A 10,584-nucleotide genomic window follows, 5' to 3' on the forward strand; every position below is an offset into this window, starting at 1 on the left:
TTTGAAAGCATAGTTGTGCGAGCTGAACCATCAGCCCCTCCAGGGCAGGCCTGGGGCTGTCTGCTCTGTTCTCATTGTGCCCAGCGCCCAGCACACTGCTGGCACCAGTGGCCGCTCAAGGCTGATCTACGGCAATAAGGAACCACTGTGTGTTCTTGAGCAAGAAAATTGAAAGGTTTAGGAGGCGAAAGGGTGAGAAAGAAGGAAAGTAGACCGGGAAATTTAAAGCGGGCGGGTATATTTCTGCGCTCCTGGGCTGGGTTCACCAAGATGGAGGGAGTTGAGTCAGCACCTGGGTGATGGCGTGGGCAGTTTTTAAGCAAGGGGGTCAGGTGATGTCGGGAAGGGGCGGTTCTCCCGAAGTCAGGTGTCCAGAAGAGGCGGTTCCAGAAGCCATGTTGGGAGGGGCGACACAGCCTCCGCAGCTCCAGTTGCAGTGCCCTTCCTGGTTGCCCCGACCTAACAAGAATGACTTCCACTTCTGACCCTGCTGCTCTGGAGCCTGCAGGGGGAGAATAAAAGAAAGTCCTCATCTGACAGGAACAGAGGATTTTCTTTAAAAAAAAAAAAAAAAATCATGCTCTCAGGCCCACATCCTGATCCTGGTGTGGTTCAACCTTCTTTCTGACTTTGTAGCTGGTACCTGCCCAAAATGAACTATGTATTCATATTAGATGACTCATCCTTTCAGAGAAGGAGACCTGAGAAGACATCGAGGGAAGGAACAGGGCAGAGAGGCGAGGCGAGGTTTGGGAACTGAAAACCGTGGTTGAGGCATGCACCGAGCCTCCACGGGTCTGACACTTCCCAGTGTCACATACTCTCCCGTTTGGGCTCATAGTCCCTCCGTGCACTGAACAGGGTAGCTCTGCCTGTCCTCCTTTCATAAGTGGAGGCTTGGAGAGGTTGAGTCACTAGGTCCAAGGCAAGGAAACAAGATTCGCATCCAGGTGCCCAGCCTCTGTGTTTCGCAGCTCTGGTGGCTCAGCCACGTGACACCTGTGCGTGTTCGCCTCCTGTCTCCCTCTGTCCCGACTCTCCATGGAAGGCAATGGCCTCTCTACAGGGAGCCCTGAGGGGCCCTGAATTCCCACCCCACCCCTCAACTTTCTCTCCAAACCAAGCACAGTGCCTTAAAATTCTACCACCCTCACTCCGTGGGGTGAAGTCATTGTTCCTGGTTAAGAATGTAGCCATAGGACAGAGTGATGGAGGCATGCTATTGTGAGAATTAGTGACAGAGCTGAGCGGAGTGTGAGTTTGGTGGAAGGGGGAAGTTTAGAGTCATGGGCATCAATAGAAAGAAAATTGGAGGTTAAAGCATGGAAATGAATAGCACAGTGAATGTTGTGGTGGACAATGTCCATGATTAAATGTGCAAATATGAAAAAGTTATTTCATGAACTAAACAAATATATAACACTATTAGAAGTAGATACTTATAGAGGGGTACGTGGGGGAAAATGGTAGCAAATGTACCACACTAATGCTATGGATCAATAATATGAGGGAGATAAGAGGTATGGGAGAATTTAAGTTTTCTTTTTTCTTTTTATTTCTTTTCAGGAGTAATGAATATGTTCTAACATTGATCACAGGGGTGTATGCACAGTACTGTAATGATACTGCGAGCCAGTGATTGTATACTTTGGATGGTTTGTAAGGTGTGAGAATACATCTCAATAAAATTGCTTTTTGTAAAAAAAAAAAAAAATGTGGTCATGGGAAAAAGCAGTAAGTATGAAAATGAATTTACATGCAAGTCATCTTCTGAGCTGCCAGTGCCCAGCTCAGGACACGCATGCTCGGCCCTCCTGGGCACACTTGCCAAGTCAGCTGAGTTTATCTCCAAAGCCGTTGTCTCCCCTCCCCTTCTGTCCCCTGCAATCCTGTGAAATCCTACACTGCTGTTTCTCTGCATCGTTCACATGTATCAGACTCCAAAGAGTTTCAGGTTTGGACCAGGCAGAAGGGGTGGATTTGAGTGGCCTTCAGTGTCCCAGGAAAGGGCACGGCAATTTATAAGGCTGGTCCTGAAGACTGCATGAGGGGAAGAGAAAGGTATAGAGCAGAAGCTGCTATCGGGGGCCAGAGGGAGGTGGGAAGAGGTCAGAGGACAGCCAGCCCACCCAGGGATGTCCATCTGCAAGGCAGATGTCAGCCTTCACCCCACGATGCATTCAGGTTGCATCATTAGGAATGAATTGATGGTTGATTAACAATAATAACTGCTCCAAAGAAAAGCCAGATGGGGACTGTTAGAATTTGATAAATTTGATGAAGAAGAAAATGAGCTGCCATCAGCAGAGAGAATGTCATTGTCAGGGGGTGGGGGGGGGGTGGAGCCTTGGATCAGGGACTCTTGGGACCAGAAGTTGTTTATAAAGTCCAGTCCATCCCCCAGCTCAGCAAGGGAGTCCTCCCCTGGCATACCCCTCAGTGGCCACCCAGCCTCCACGAGAATACTACGGTGGCAAGGGGTTCACCACTTCACACAGTTATCTATCTGGGTCCCATCCTCCCATCTGTAAGCAGAGGGATTCATCCAGACTCCAGAGTCCCCACCTGTTCCCACATTCTCTGACCTCCAGATCCTTAAACCCTTTTGGGCAGCTGACCTGGAGGACTTGCCTTTAGATGTGGTCACAGCAGTAAAGCCTGAAGAAAAGTCTGCATTTATCCTAGGTGGTTTCAAACAAGGATTAGCCACAAGTTCACTTACTCTCGATTTGGCACAGCCCTAGAGTAGGTGTGCTATCAAGGTGAATTCAGAGGCTTAACAATATCATCAAGGCCCCATGTTCCATCCATCTTGTGATTCCAATAACAGCAGTATATGAGCTTTTATTCTCTGTTTCATTGCCTCATGGTCACAAAATGGCTGCCCAGCCCAGGCACCATTTCTTCCCATGATAGCATCCAAAACAGGAAGAAAAGAAAAGGGAGAAAGACTTCTTCTCTGTGTGGCTCTCTCTTTTTTAACAGAAAAGAAAAATTTTCCCAGAAGTTGCACCATGCGCCACCCCTCCGCTAGCCCAGATGTATATTTCCTTGGCCAGAACTGGATGGCATTCCCTTTCTGGACCAGTCATGGCACACAGGAATAGGACTGATGCAACTGGCTTTGACCACTCACGACCCACTCCTGGGGATGGCATGATGCCACCCACACAAACCACCATCCTCTTAGCCAGCAAGAGAGGGCATGGAATTGGGTAGGCACCTACAGTATCTTGTGAGTGTCCCTCCGTGAGTGAGATGGGGTGCAGACCCCCAGAGCGAGAGCCACCAACACATGGGAGGCCATCGTCACCATAGAGGTCGCCACCATAGAGGAATTAACCTGGCAAACAAGAGTCAGCCTCAGTCCCAAGAAGAAGGGACTTGAGCTCCAAAAGAGAAGAGGCTTCAGGGAAAAGTGTTTGAATGAAGACCAGAAAGAACAAGCCACTGTCTTCCTAACATGCAGACCATCCTCTCTGCCACGCTGTGAAGGCAGCTGCCCTGCTCACCCAAGTTGCTATGATGGCTTGTCCTTGGCCGTGCCTGGCTGGACTCCATCCCCCTCCCCAAGATGATAGCCACAGGTCCATGCCATCTTCACCCCAGGCTCCCTGAGAAGGAGCTGCGGGTCCCTGGGACTCTGAGGTTCTGAGAGACATTGGAACTCTGTCCCTAGGGAACGTAGCTCTACCTCCCAGCTACAGCAGTTTGAGAAGCAGCATGTGGGGGGCTGGCCTAACTTCCAAGGCAATGGACAGATGAAGTCAGCAGGAATGAGACTTCTAAAAGGATTTGATAACTTGGTAGAATAGAGTATAATAAGAAAGGATGCAAAAACGGCAGATTCAAACCAACCTAAGTTTGGTCCCTTCCGAAACTCTCTAAAAAAAAAAAAATTTTTTTTTTAATTTAAGCCATAAACCCACAAGGACAGGGAAGACAGGAGAGGGAATTGTAGCAACAAAATCTGGAGAGATAGAAGGCAAATGGACAAGTAGTAACTGGGAATTGGCAGACCCAAGAGAACGGAATCTTTAATCAGTGGGAGAAAATCTGTGAAAGCACCCAGTTCCGTTGGAGAATTCTCAGAGTGCTCGGGAACTGACCGTTGTGATAGCTTTGGAATTGGGAATGAAGGGGCGTACCTAAAATTAGGAGAACAGGCTGAAAACAGTTTGAGAAGCAAGTGCTTCTCCATGCTGCTGGGCGTCTGCCCCCTTCTCCAGCAGAGCAGAGGTTTATTCTCTGCAGAAGATAAAGCAGAGTCTTTAGGTAGGGGAATAATTGGACCCCCACCCCAAATCTCCCCAACTCCCTGGACATTTGAGGATAAGCCTAGACACCAACTCAGGGGATGCCTAACAAAGGGCTCCCCAAGATCACCCTATAGCAGAGCTCGAAGTCACAATACCCACCTGTGTGGGCTCTGAACACTGCTGAGCTTCAAATCAGCACTTTCGCTCCTCCCCACCCCCCACTATACTTAATCATGAACAGATGACCAAGGATTACCAGACTTCTGAGAAAAGCCTCTATTAAGGAAGATGGAGGCCAAACAACATGGACGCAGTTGAGGCTGTACAGGGTGAAGAAAATGTTTTTTTAAAAAAGATCATTAATATCCCCAGAGAAACAAGAGAAGATGTTGCATACCAAGAACAGAATGCTATTTTTAAAAGAACATTTAGAGAACAAAAAATTTTTTGGAAATTAAAAACATGACAGCCGACACGCATCAGTCGAAGGGTTGGAAGATTAACTTGAAGAAATCTACCAGAAAGTAGAACAAAGAGACAAAGACACGGAAAATATGGAGCTCCAGCATTGGGGTAACAATAGAAAGAGAGAGAGGAGGAGAGATTGAGAGAGAATCATCCTCACAAAAACTCAAGAAAATTTTCCAGTTCAGAAAAACAAGAGCTGCAGAACAGTTAAAAAATGGGTCCTGTTGGGTATCCACCTCTGACATGCATTAGAGTTCAAGGAGAATTTCATAACATCTCACAGTATATTCTAAGGAATCATCTTTACTGGAGAAGGAGAAAACCACAAGGCCAGAATCAGTAAGAAGAGATGTGAAGGTAAGGGGGAGGGGAGGGGAAAGGGAAGCCCTGATTCTCCCAAAGAGGTGAGCTGACATGAAGTGTTGGTCTGGTTCCAAAGGAGGGACCCCATCTCACTGTGGATCTCCCTTTTATGGGCAACTGTAGAAACGTAGTCTTGTCAAGGGGGTAAGAATGGGCTATTGGCGCCACCCAGGCTGGATCAGGAGTCCCTGATGCTTGCAGTTGTTGGGTAACACCAGCTGCTTAGCATCTGGAGACTTTGTGTACCCCCAAGCCTGAATGGGGGATTGGGGAGGAAGCTGCTCTGGTCCTGTAGAAAGCTGAGCTTAGGTACAATTCCTCCTTTTGGGAGATGGGGACACTCAGGCCCAGTCAGCTTATTGTCTGGGAAATCCAGAGTCCCCAGGTCACGTTTTAATTCTGCTCACTGCACCATGAAGATTGGGTGGCCCACTGAGCTTCCTGCACATTGGGTGAAAATAGTCCCACTCCAGTGCACATCACTGAGAATTTTCAGAACTCTGTGGACAAAGAGTAGATCCTGCAGACTTCTAGGGAGAAGAGCACAGTTCCCACATGAGGAGTCAGTGGCCCCAATGAGATTTGAACCTCTCAATGGCCATTCTGGCAGAGAAGACAATGAAGCGTGGTGTCCTCAGAATTCTACAGGGAAACAATCTCCACCCCAAGTTTCTGTATCCTCACAAATCATTCAGATGGGAAAGTAGGATGTTGTAGAATAATCATATTTTCTACCACTGCAGTGGTAGCCTGGGGGGAACTACTGGGGGCTGTGCTTTACCAAAGCAAGGCAGAAAGGCACGGCAGAGAAAGATGTGAGATCCAGGATGTGCAGACTCCAACCCAGAGGGGCGAGGGAATTTTAAGGATGACAACAAAGTCCTGGGATGACAACTAGGGGGCAGGTGTAGAGTCCAGCAAGCCCTGATTGAAGGAGAACAGAAGTCTCCAGGGACCAAATTATAGGTGTTAGATCACAACCTCTAACTGACTTTGTGGAAAACTATACCGTGGAAAGAACATGAGATAGGTGCAAAGAAAGCTAAGGGCATGATTAGCAATCATTGAAAACGACAGAGCAAGCAGAAAAAAAAAAAAAGAAAGAAAACAGTAACATACATTGTAATGCTTGGCTGTGAGTGATTTTTGCATAAGCATAATAATGTAAACTCTACATGTCGATTTGAGCAAAAACTGTAAAATCACATTGAAAGGATGGAGGAAGGGAAGCAGAGAGAATACTGCTCTAGGAGATCCAGCTAATCTGCATCCATCATAATAAAAAATCAATAGGTAATACCTATAATTAAAGATGGTAACTGAGGCATATTCTTCAGACACATAGAAATGAGTAAATTCCAGAAGAAACAGACAACAGAGCCCAGTGGTTGCCCCTAAGGGGATATCTGTGATAATGGGGAGAGGTGGGCCAGGAAACTGTCTCATTGTGTCGTAACCTTGTAGTATTATTTGACTTTTTAAAATGTGTGTGTGTATCCTTGTCATTTTAAAACTAATCAAACAAATAAAATTATAATAATATTGGAAGGCTATGACTTGGAAATTGTCCCAGTGTCTGATTTTGATTGATTGATTTGTGAACACTGTATAAACACTCATGAATTTGCTGTCACTTAATAGCTCTTGGGTCTGTGATTCTCCGCAAAAGGGTGAATGCTTCCCAGATGTACAATGGAATGAACTAATGAATCAACAAATGAACAAATGAGCCAGGCACCCACAGAAGTACAAGCATGGTGTGCTTGTAGGACCCGTGGGAGCTGGTGATGTGTGAACAGAAGCTGTCACTCAGGGGCCAGGGGAGGGGTGGCTGTGCAAGTCAGACCATCTCCCATGAGGGCCGGGTGGGGCCTAGGACACTCCCCTCCTCTACAGGTGGATGTAGAGCTTGCATCATGTCCCTCAAAATATATGTTTGAATCTTAATCCCCAGTGCCATGCATGTGACCTTTTTTGGAAACAGTCTTTGAAGATATTATTAGCTAAAATGAGGCCAAACTGGATTAGGATGGGACCTAGTCCTATTTCACTAGTGTCTTAAGAAGAGGAAATTGGACACAGATAGACAGACAGAGAGAGAAGATAGCCATGTGATAGAGGCAGAGATTGAGTTATGCCATAAGCCAACTATAGACTTCAAAGGAGGATGGCCCTGCTTTCAGATTTCTAGTTTCCCACACTATGAGCCAATGAACTTCTGTTGCTTTAAGCCACCCTGTGATGCTTTGTTAGAGCAGCCTTGGAAAACCAAGACAGGGGTTTTGTGGTCCTAGGGGACCACATGGGACAGATCCACATGGGATAGCTGGCACCACAGCTCCTTTGATAAAGAAACTAAGTTCACCTAGACCCCTGAAGAAGGGTAGCCCTGATGGTTCAGAAATGTGGTGACTGCTCAGGCAGCTCAGGGGACTACTCCTTGCTGGTGTCACTGTTCTGGTATCTCTTCTTTCTGGGTGCCTCTACTTCTCTCTGGGTGTTGAACATTCTTGCTATGTTTGGGGGAATTTCCTCCCCACTACAGAACCCAGAAAACTCACCTCTGCATCCTCCGTGGTAGGCGGTCTAGCCTCCACCACTTAGTATCACCCACACGAGACTTTGACCCAGACACGAGTCACTGGAAAAGAAAGCACCGTGGGGCAGAGGTGTCAAGTTGGGGAGCCAGTGGCATTGGCTTCCTTGGTAGCATGGTGTAGACCATCCCTCCCAGGAGCTGAGCCTCAAGTCTGGCTCCCCAGTCCTCAAATAATTCTCTATGAATCTTGTTTTAGGTTCTCCCAGAAGCAGACACTGATGATTCAAGTGTAAGTATTTTATTTGAGAGGCAAATTCAGGAAAACAAGGGGGTAGAGAGACAGAGAAAGGAAGGGAGCTGATAAAGTGTGCATCATCAAGTGTGGCAAATTGTTTAATGACCCATGTCCCTCCCATTCCAGGGTCCAGTCTCCATGCTCCGAGGCATTGGGGCTTCCCCCCTCTTCCCACCCACAGGTGGAATGCATTTCTCTGCCCCCGTGAACCTAGTCTTGTTTGGACCAATAGAATATGGTAGAAGTGAGCCTAGGCTTCAAATAGCCTTGCAGCACCTTCTCATGCCCTTCTGGAACACCACCCTGAGATGGCCGTGTAAGGAAGCTGGTCTAGCCTAATGGAGGATAAAAGCCCACATGGAAGAGAACTGAGGCTCCCCAGCAAGTGCCAGATACGTGAGTGAGGCCATTTTAGACCTTCTATCCCAGCCAACCTCCAGCTGAGGGCAGCTGCATGAGAGAGCCCAGGCAACACCAGCGGAAGAACTGCCTTGCCAAACCACAGAATCATGAGAAATAGAGAAGCATTATGGTTTTAAGCCATAACATTTGAGGACAGTTTGTTACACAGCAACAATAGCTGTTATATCAAACCCATTACCACTGTGGGCAACCAGAGCTTGATCTGGCAGGGGAACTCTAGGAGACATTGTAGAACAATGCCTTGGAGTTATCCTAATTGAAGAAAGAGGAAACCAACTCCCCATCTGTCACTGCTCGACAGCTGCTTGCAGGGGCGTTAATTCTGCAGTACTTCTGGTTTGTCCTGTGCCCAGTCCAAGCACACTCCCTGTGGCTAGAGAGTCAGCCATTGTCACAATCAGCAGACTCCTACATGTGGTGGTGAATGTGAGGGGCTGGGGGTAGGGCACTCACCATGGCTGCTGTAGTGTCACCCAGCGTCCTTTTCAGAAACCTCTTTTCTGTTTTACCAGCGAGAGGCAGTGCCTGATGCTTGCATCTTGGCACTCTGACTGATGAATGTGTTTCCCCATTCAAGTCCTTCCTGGCTACCAGCTGATCCGGCCCCTCTCTACTCTAAACTCCGAATTCTGGAGGAAGCCATTGGATTGACTCTGCACACCTTCATCATCCTGACAGCAGAGCTCTTCCGGACAGGTGGTCACCGAGAGGCCTGCATGTGGGCTACTTGTAGTCAGGGCACCTGCCTGGCGCCATCAGGATTTAGCTGCTTCTCTGAACAAGGCCACAGACCATGTACAGGCCTCGTGACCGATCTGCTCTAATGAGCAGAGGGTGGGATGGGATAGGGATTCGAGTGTTCATGTCTGGATTCCTGTGCCTGCCCTCATCATGGAGATTGTGTCCATTGGTCCCCAATTCAAAACATCTGGGGCATGGTGCCACCTGGCCACAGTGGGGTAGAGGTAAGGAGCTCCTCATCCTCCAAAGTACTTGCCCCCTGCCCCAGCCTTTTCAAATTTCTCCCAGCCCCACTCAGAAGTGAGAAACATGGTTGCATTCCAAATCAAAACTTGAAATACATTTCTATAAATGGTGATCAAGACCAGTCAACCTGCACTGTTAATGATGAGCTTCAAGAACATTATGAATTATGTAGAACTTTGTAGACTGGCCTGAAAAACCAATCACCATTTATAACTTGGTTTCTATGGGAAAATGCATTCTGAGTTCCAAACTACTGGCTCACATAGAGATTTCTGGAACACAGCCTGATCACAACATTGGGAACTGTAGGTAACTTCTCAGTATACTTAATTAACATGTTCTTTGTGGGTAGTTAATGATGGGTTCTCACTCCAGGCTCAGAAAGCCCTGAAGAAAGGAGTTGGATACCCTGTGCAAAAAGTGTGCAGCACCCCACACCTTCCTTCTGGACATTGGAAGGAACCTCAGACCTGATGGGGTCACTGAAAGGCATCTGGTCTCTGCTCATATACTTTCAAGGCCAAGGACCTCACTGCCTCACAGATTTTACTGGTTTTAGGGCAGCTGTCAACTGTTCAACAATTTTTTCTTATATCGAGCAGAACTCTGCCTCCCTCTCCCTCCCTACTCCCACTACATCTCTGCCACTGCAGGTTCTACTCATCTTTCAAATCTTACTCATAAAGTTACCTCTCTGTGAAGCCTCCCCTAACCTCACCCCTCTTCATATTAGTTAGAGTAAGACCAGCTGCTGTAACAAATAAACCTCGACAATTTTAGAACATCTCTCTCCTTATCAAATAGCGTGGTATTCCTGGTTAGCAGGCAGGTCATCTTCCCATGTGGTGATTTAGGGTCACAGGCTTCTGCCAGCCTGGCAGCCTCCAGTAGGTAGGTGGAAAGGAGAGTGGACAGAAGGCACACTTGCTTCTTAACAGCCTTGTCTTGGAAGTGACCCATCATTTCTACTCCATGCCATTGGCAAGAAGGGGTCATGTAGCGCCACCCAAGTGCGGCAAAGTAGATGCAAGACAGAAGAAAGGCCTGAAATGTCATCCATGGTGCACACCTGCTTCTAAAGACAACTAGACACCAAGGAAGCAGGAACACAAAGTTTTGATGGACATCAATTTGTCTTTCGCACACATACACATTTTAGGCCTGATCCCAGCAAGCACATGATTCCCAGCCAGTCTGCATGTATGAAGCCCTACATGGAGCTCAGTCTTATTAGGGTGCAAAAGACACTA

The 10,584-nt window shown here is 47.5% G+C and overlaps 1 long non-coding RNA gene across 3 annotated transcripts; it reads left to right on the top strand.

The window, feature by feature from the left end:
• The first annotated feature begins 4,432 nt into the window (after window positions 1-4,432).
• LOC143662115 (uncharacterized) lies at window positions 4,433-10,234 on the top strand. Of its 3 annotated transcripts, none has more exons than XR_013165150.1 (4): window positions 4,433-5,084; window positions 7,886-7,918; window positions 8,051-9,312; window positions 9,710-10,234. It is a non-coding gene; the product is annotated as an uncharacterized LOC143662115 (long non-coding RNA). The 3 variants fall into 3 exon arrangements; XR_013165151.1 differs by having other exon boundaries at window positions 8,051-9,043; XR_013165149.1 differs by lacking the exon at window positions 9,710-10,234 and having other exon boundaries at window positions 8,051-9,604.
• Window positions 10,235-10,584: the final 350 nt, after the last annotated feature.

The sequence above is a fragment of the Tamandua tetradactyla genome, chromosome 18 (genome assembly GCF_023851605.1).
Source record: "Tamandua tetradactyla isolate mTamTet1 chromosome 18, mTamTet1.pri, whole genome shotgun sequence".
Lineage (NCBI taxonomy): Eukaryota > Metazoa > Chordata > Mammalia > Pilosa > Myrmecophagidae > Tamandua > Tamandua tetradactyla.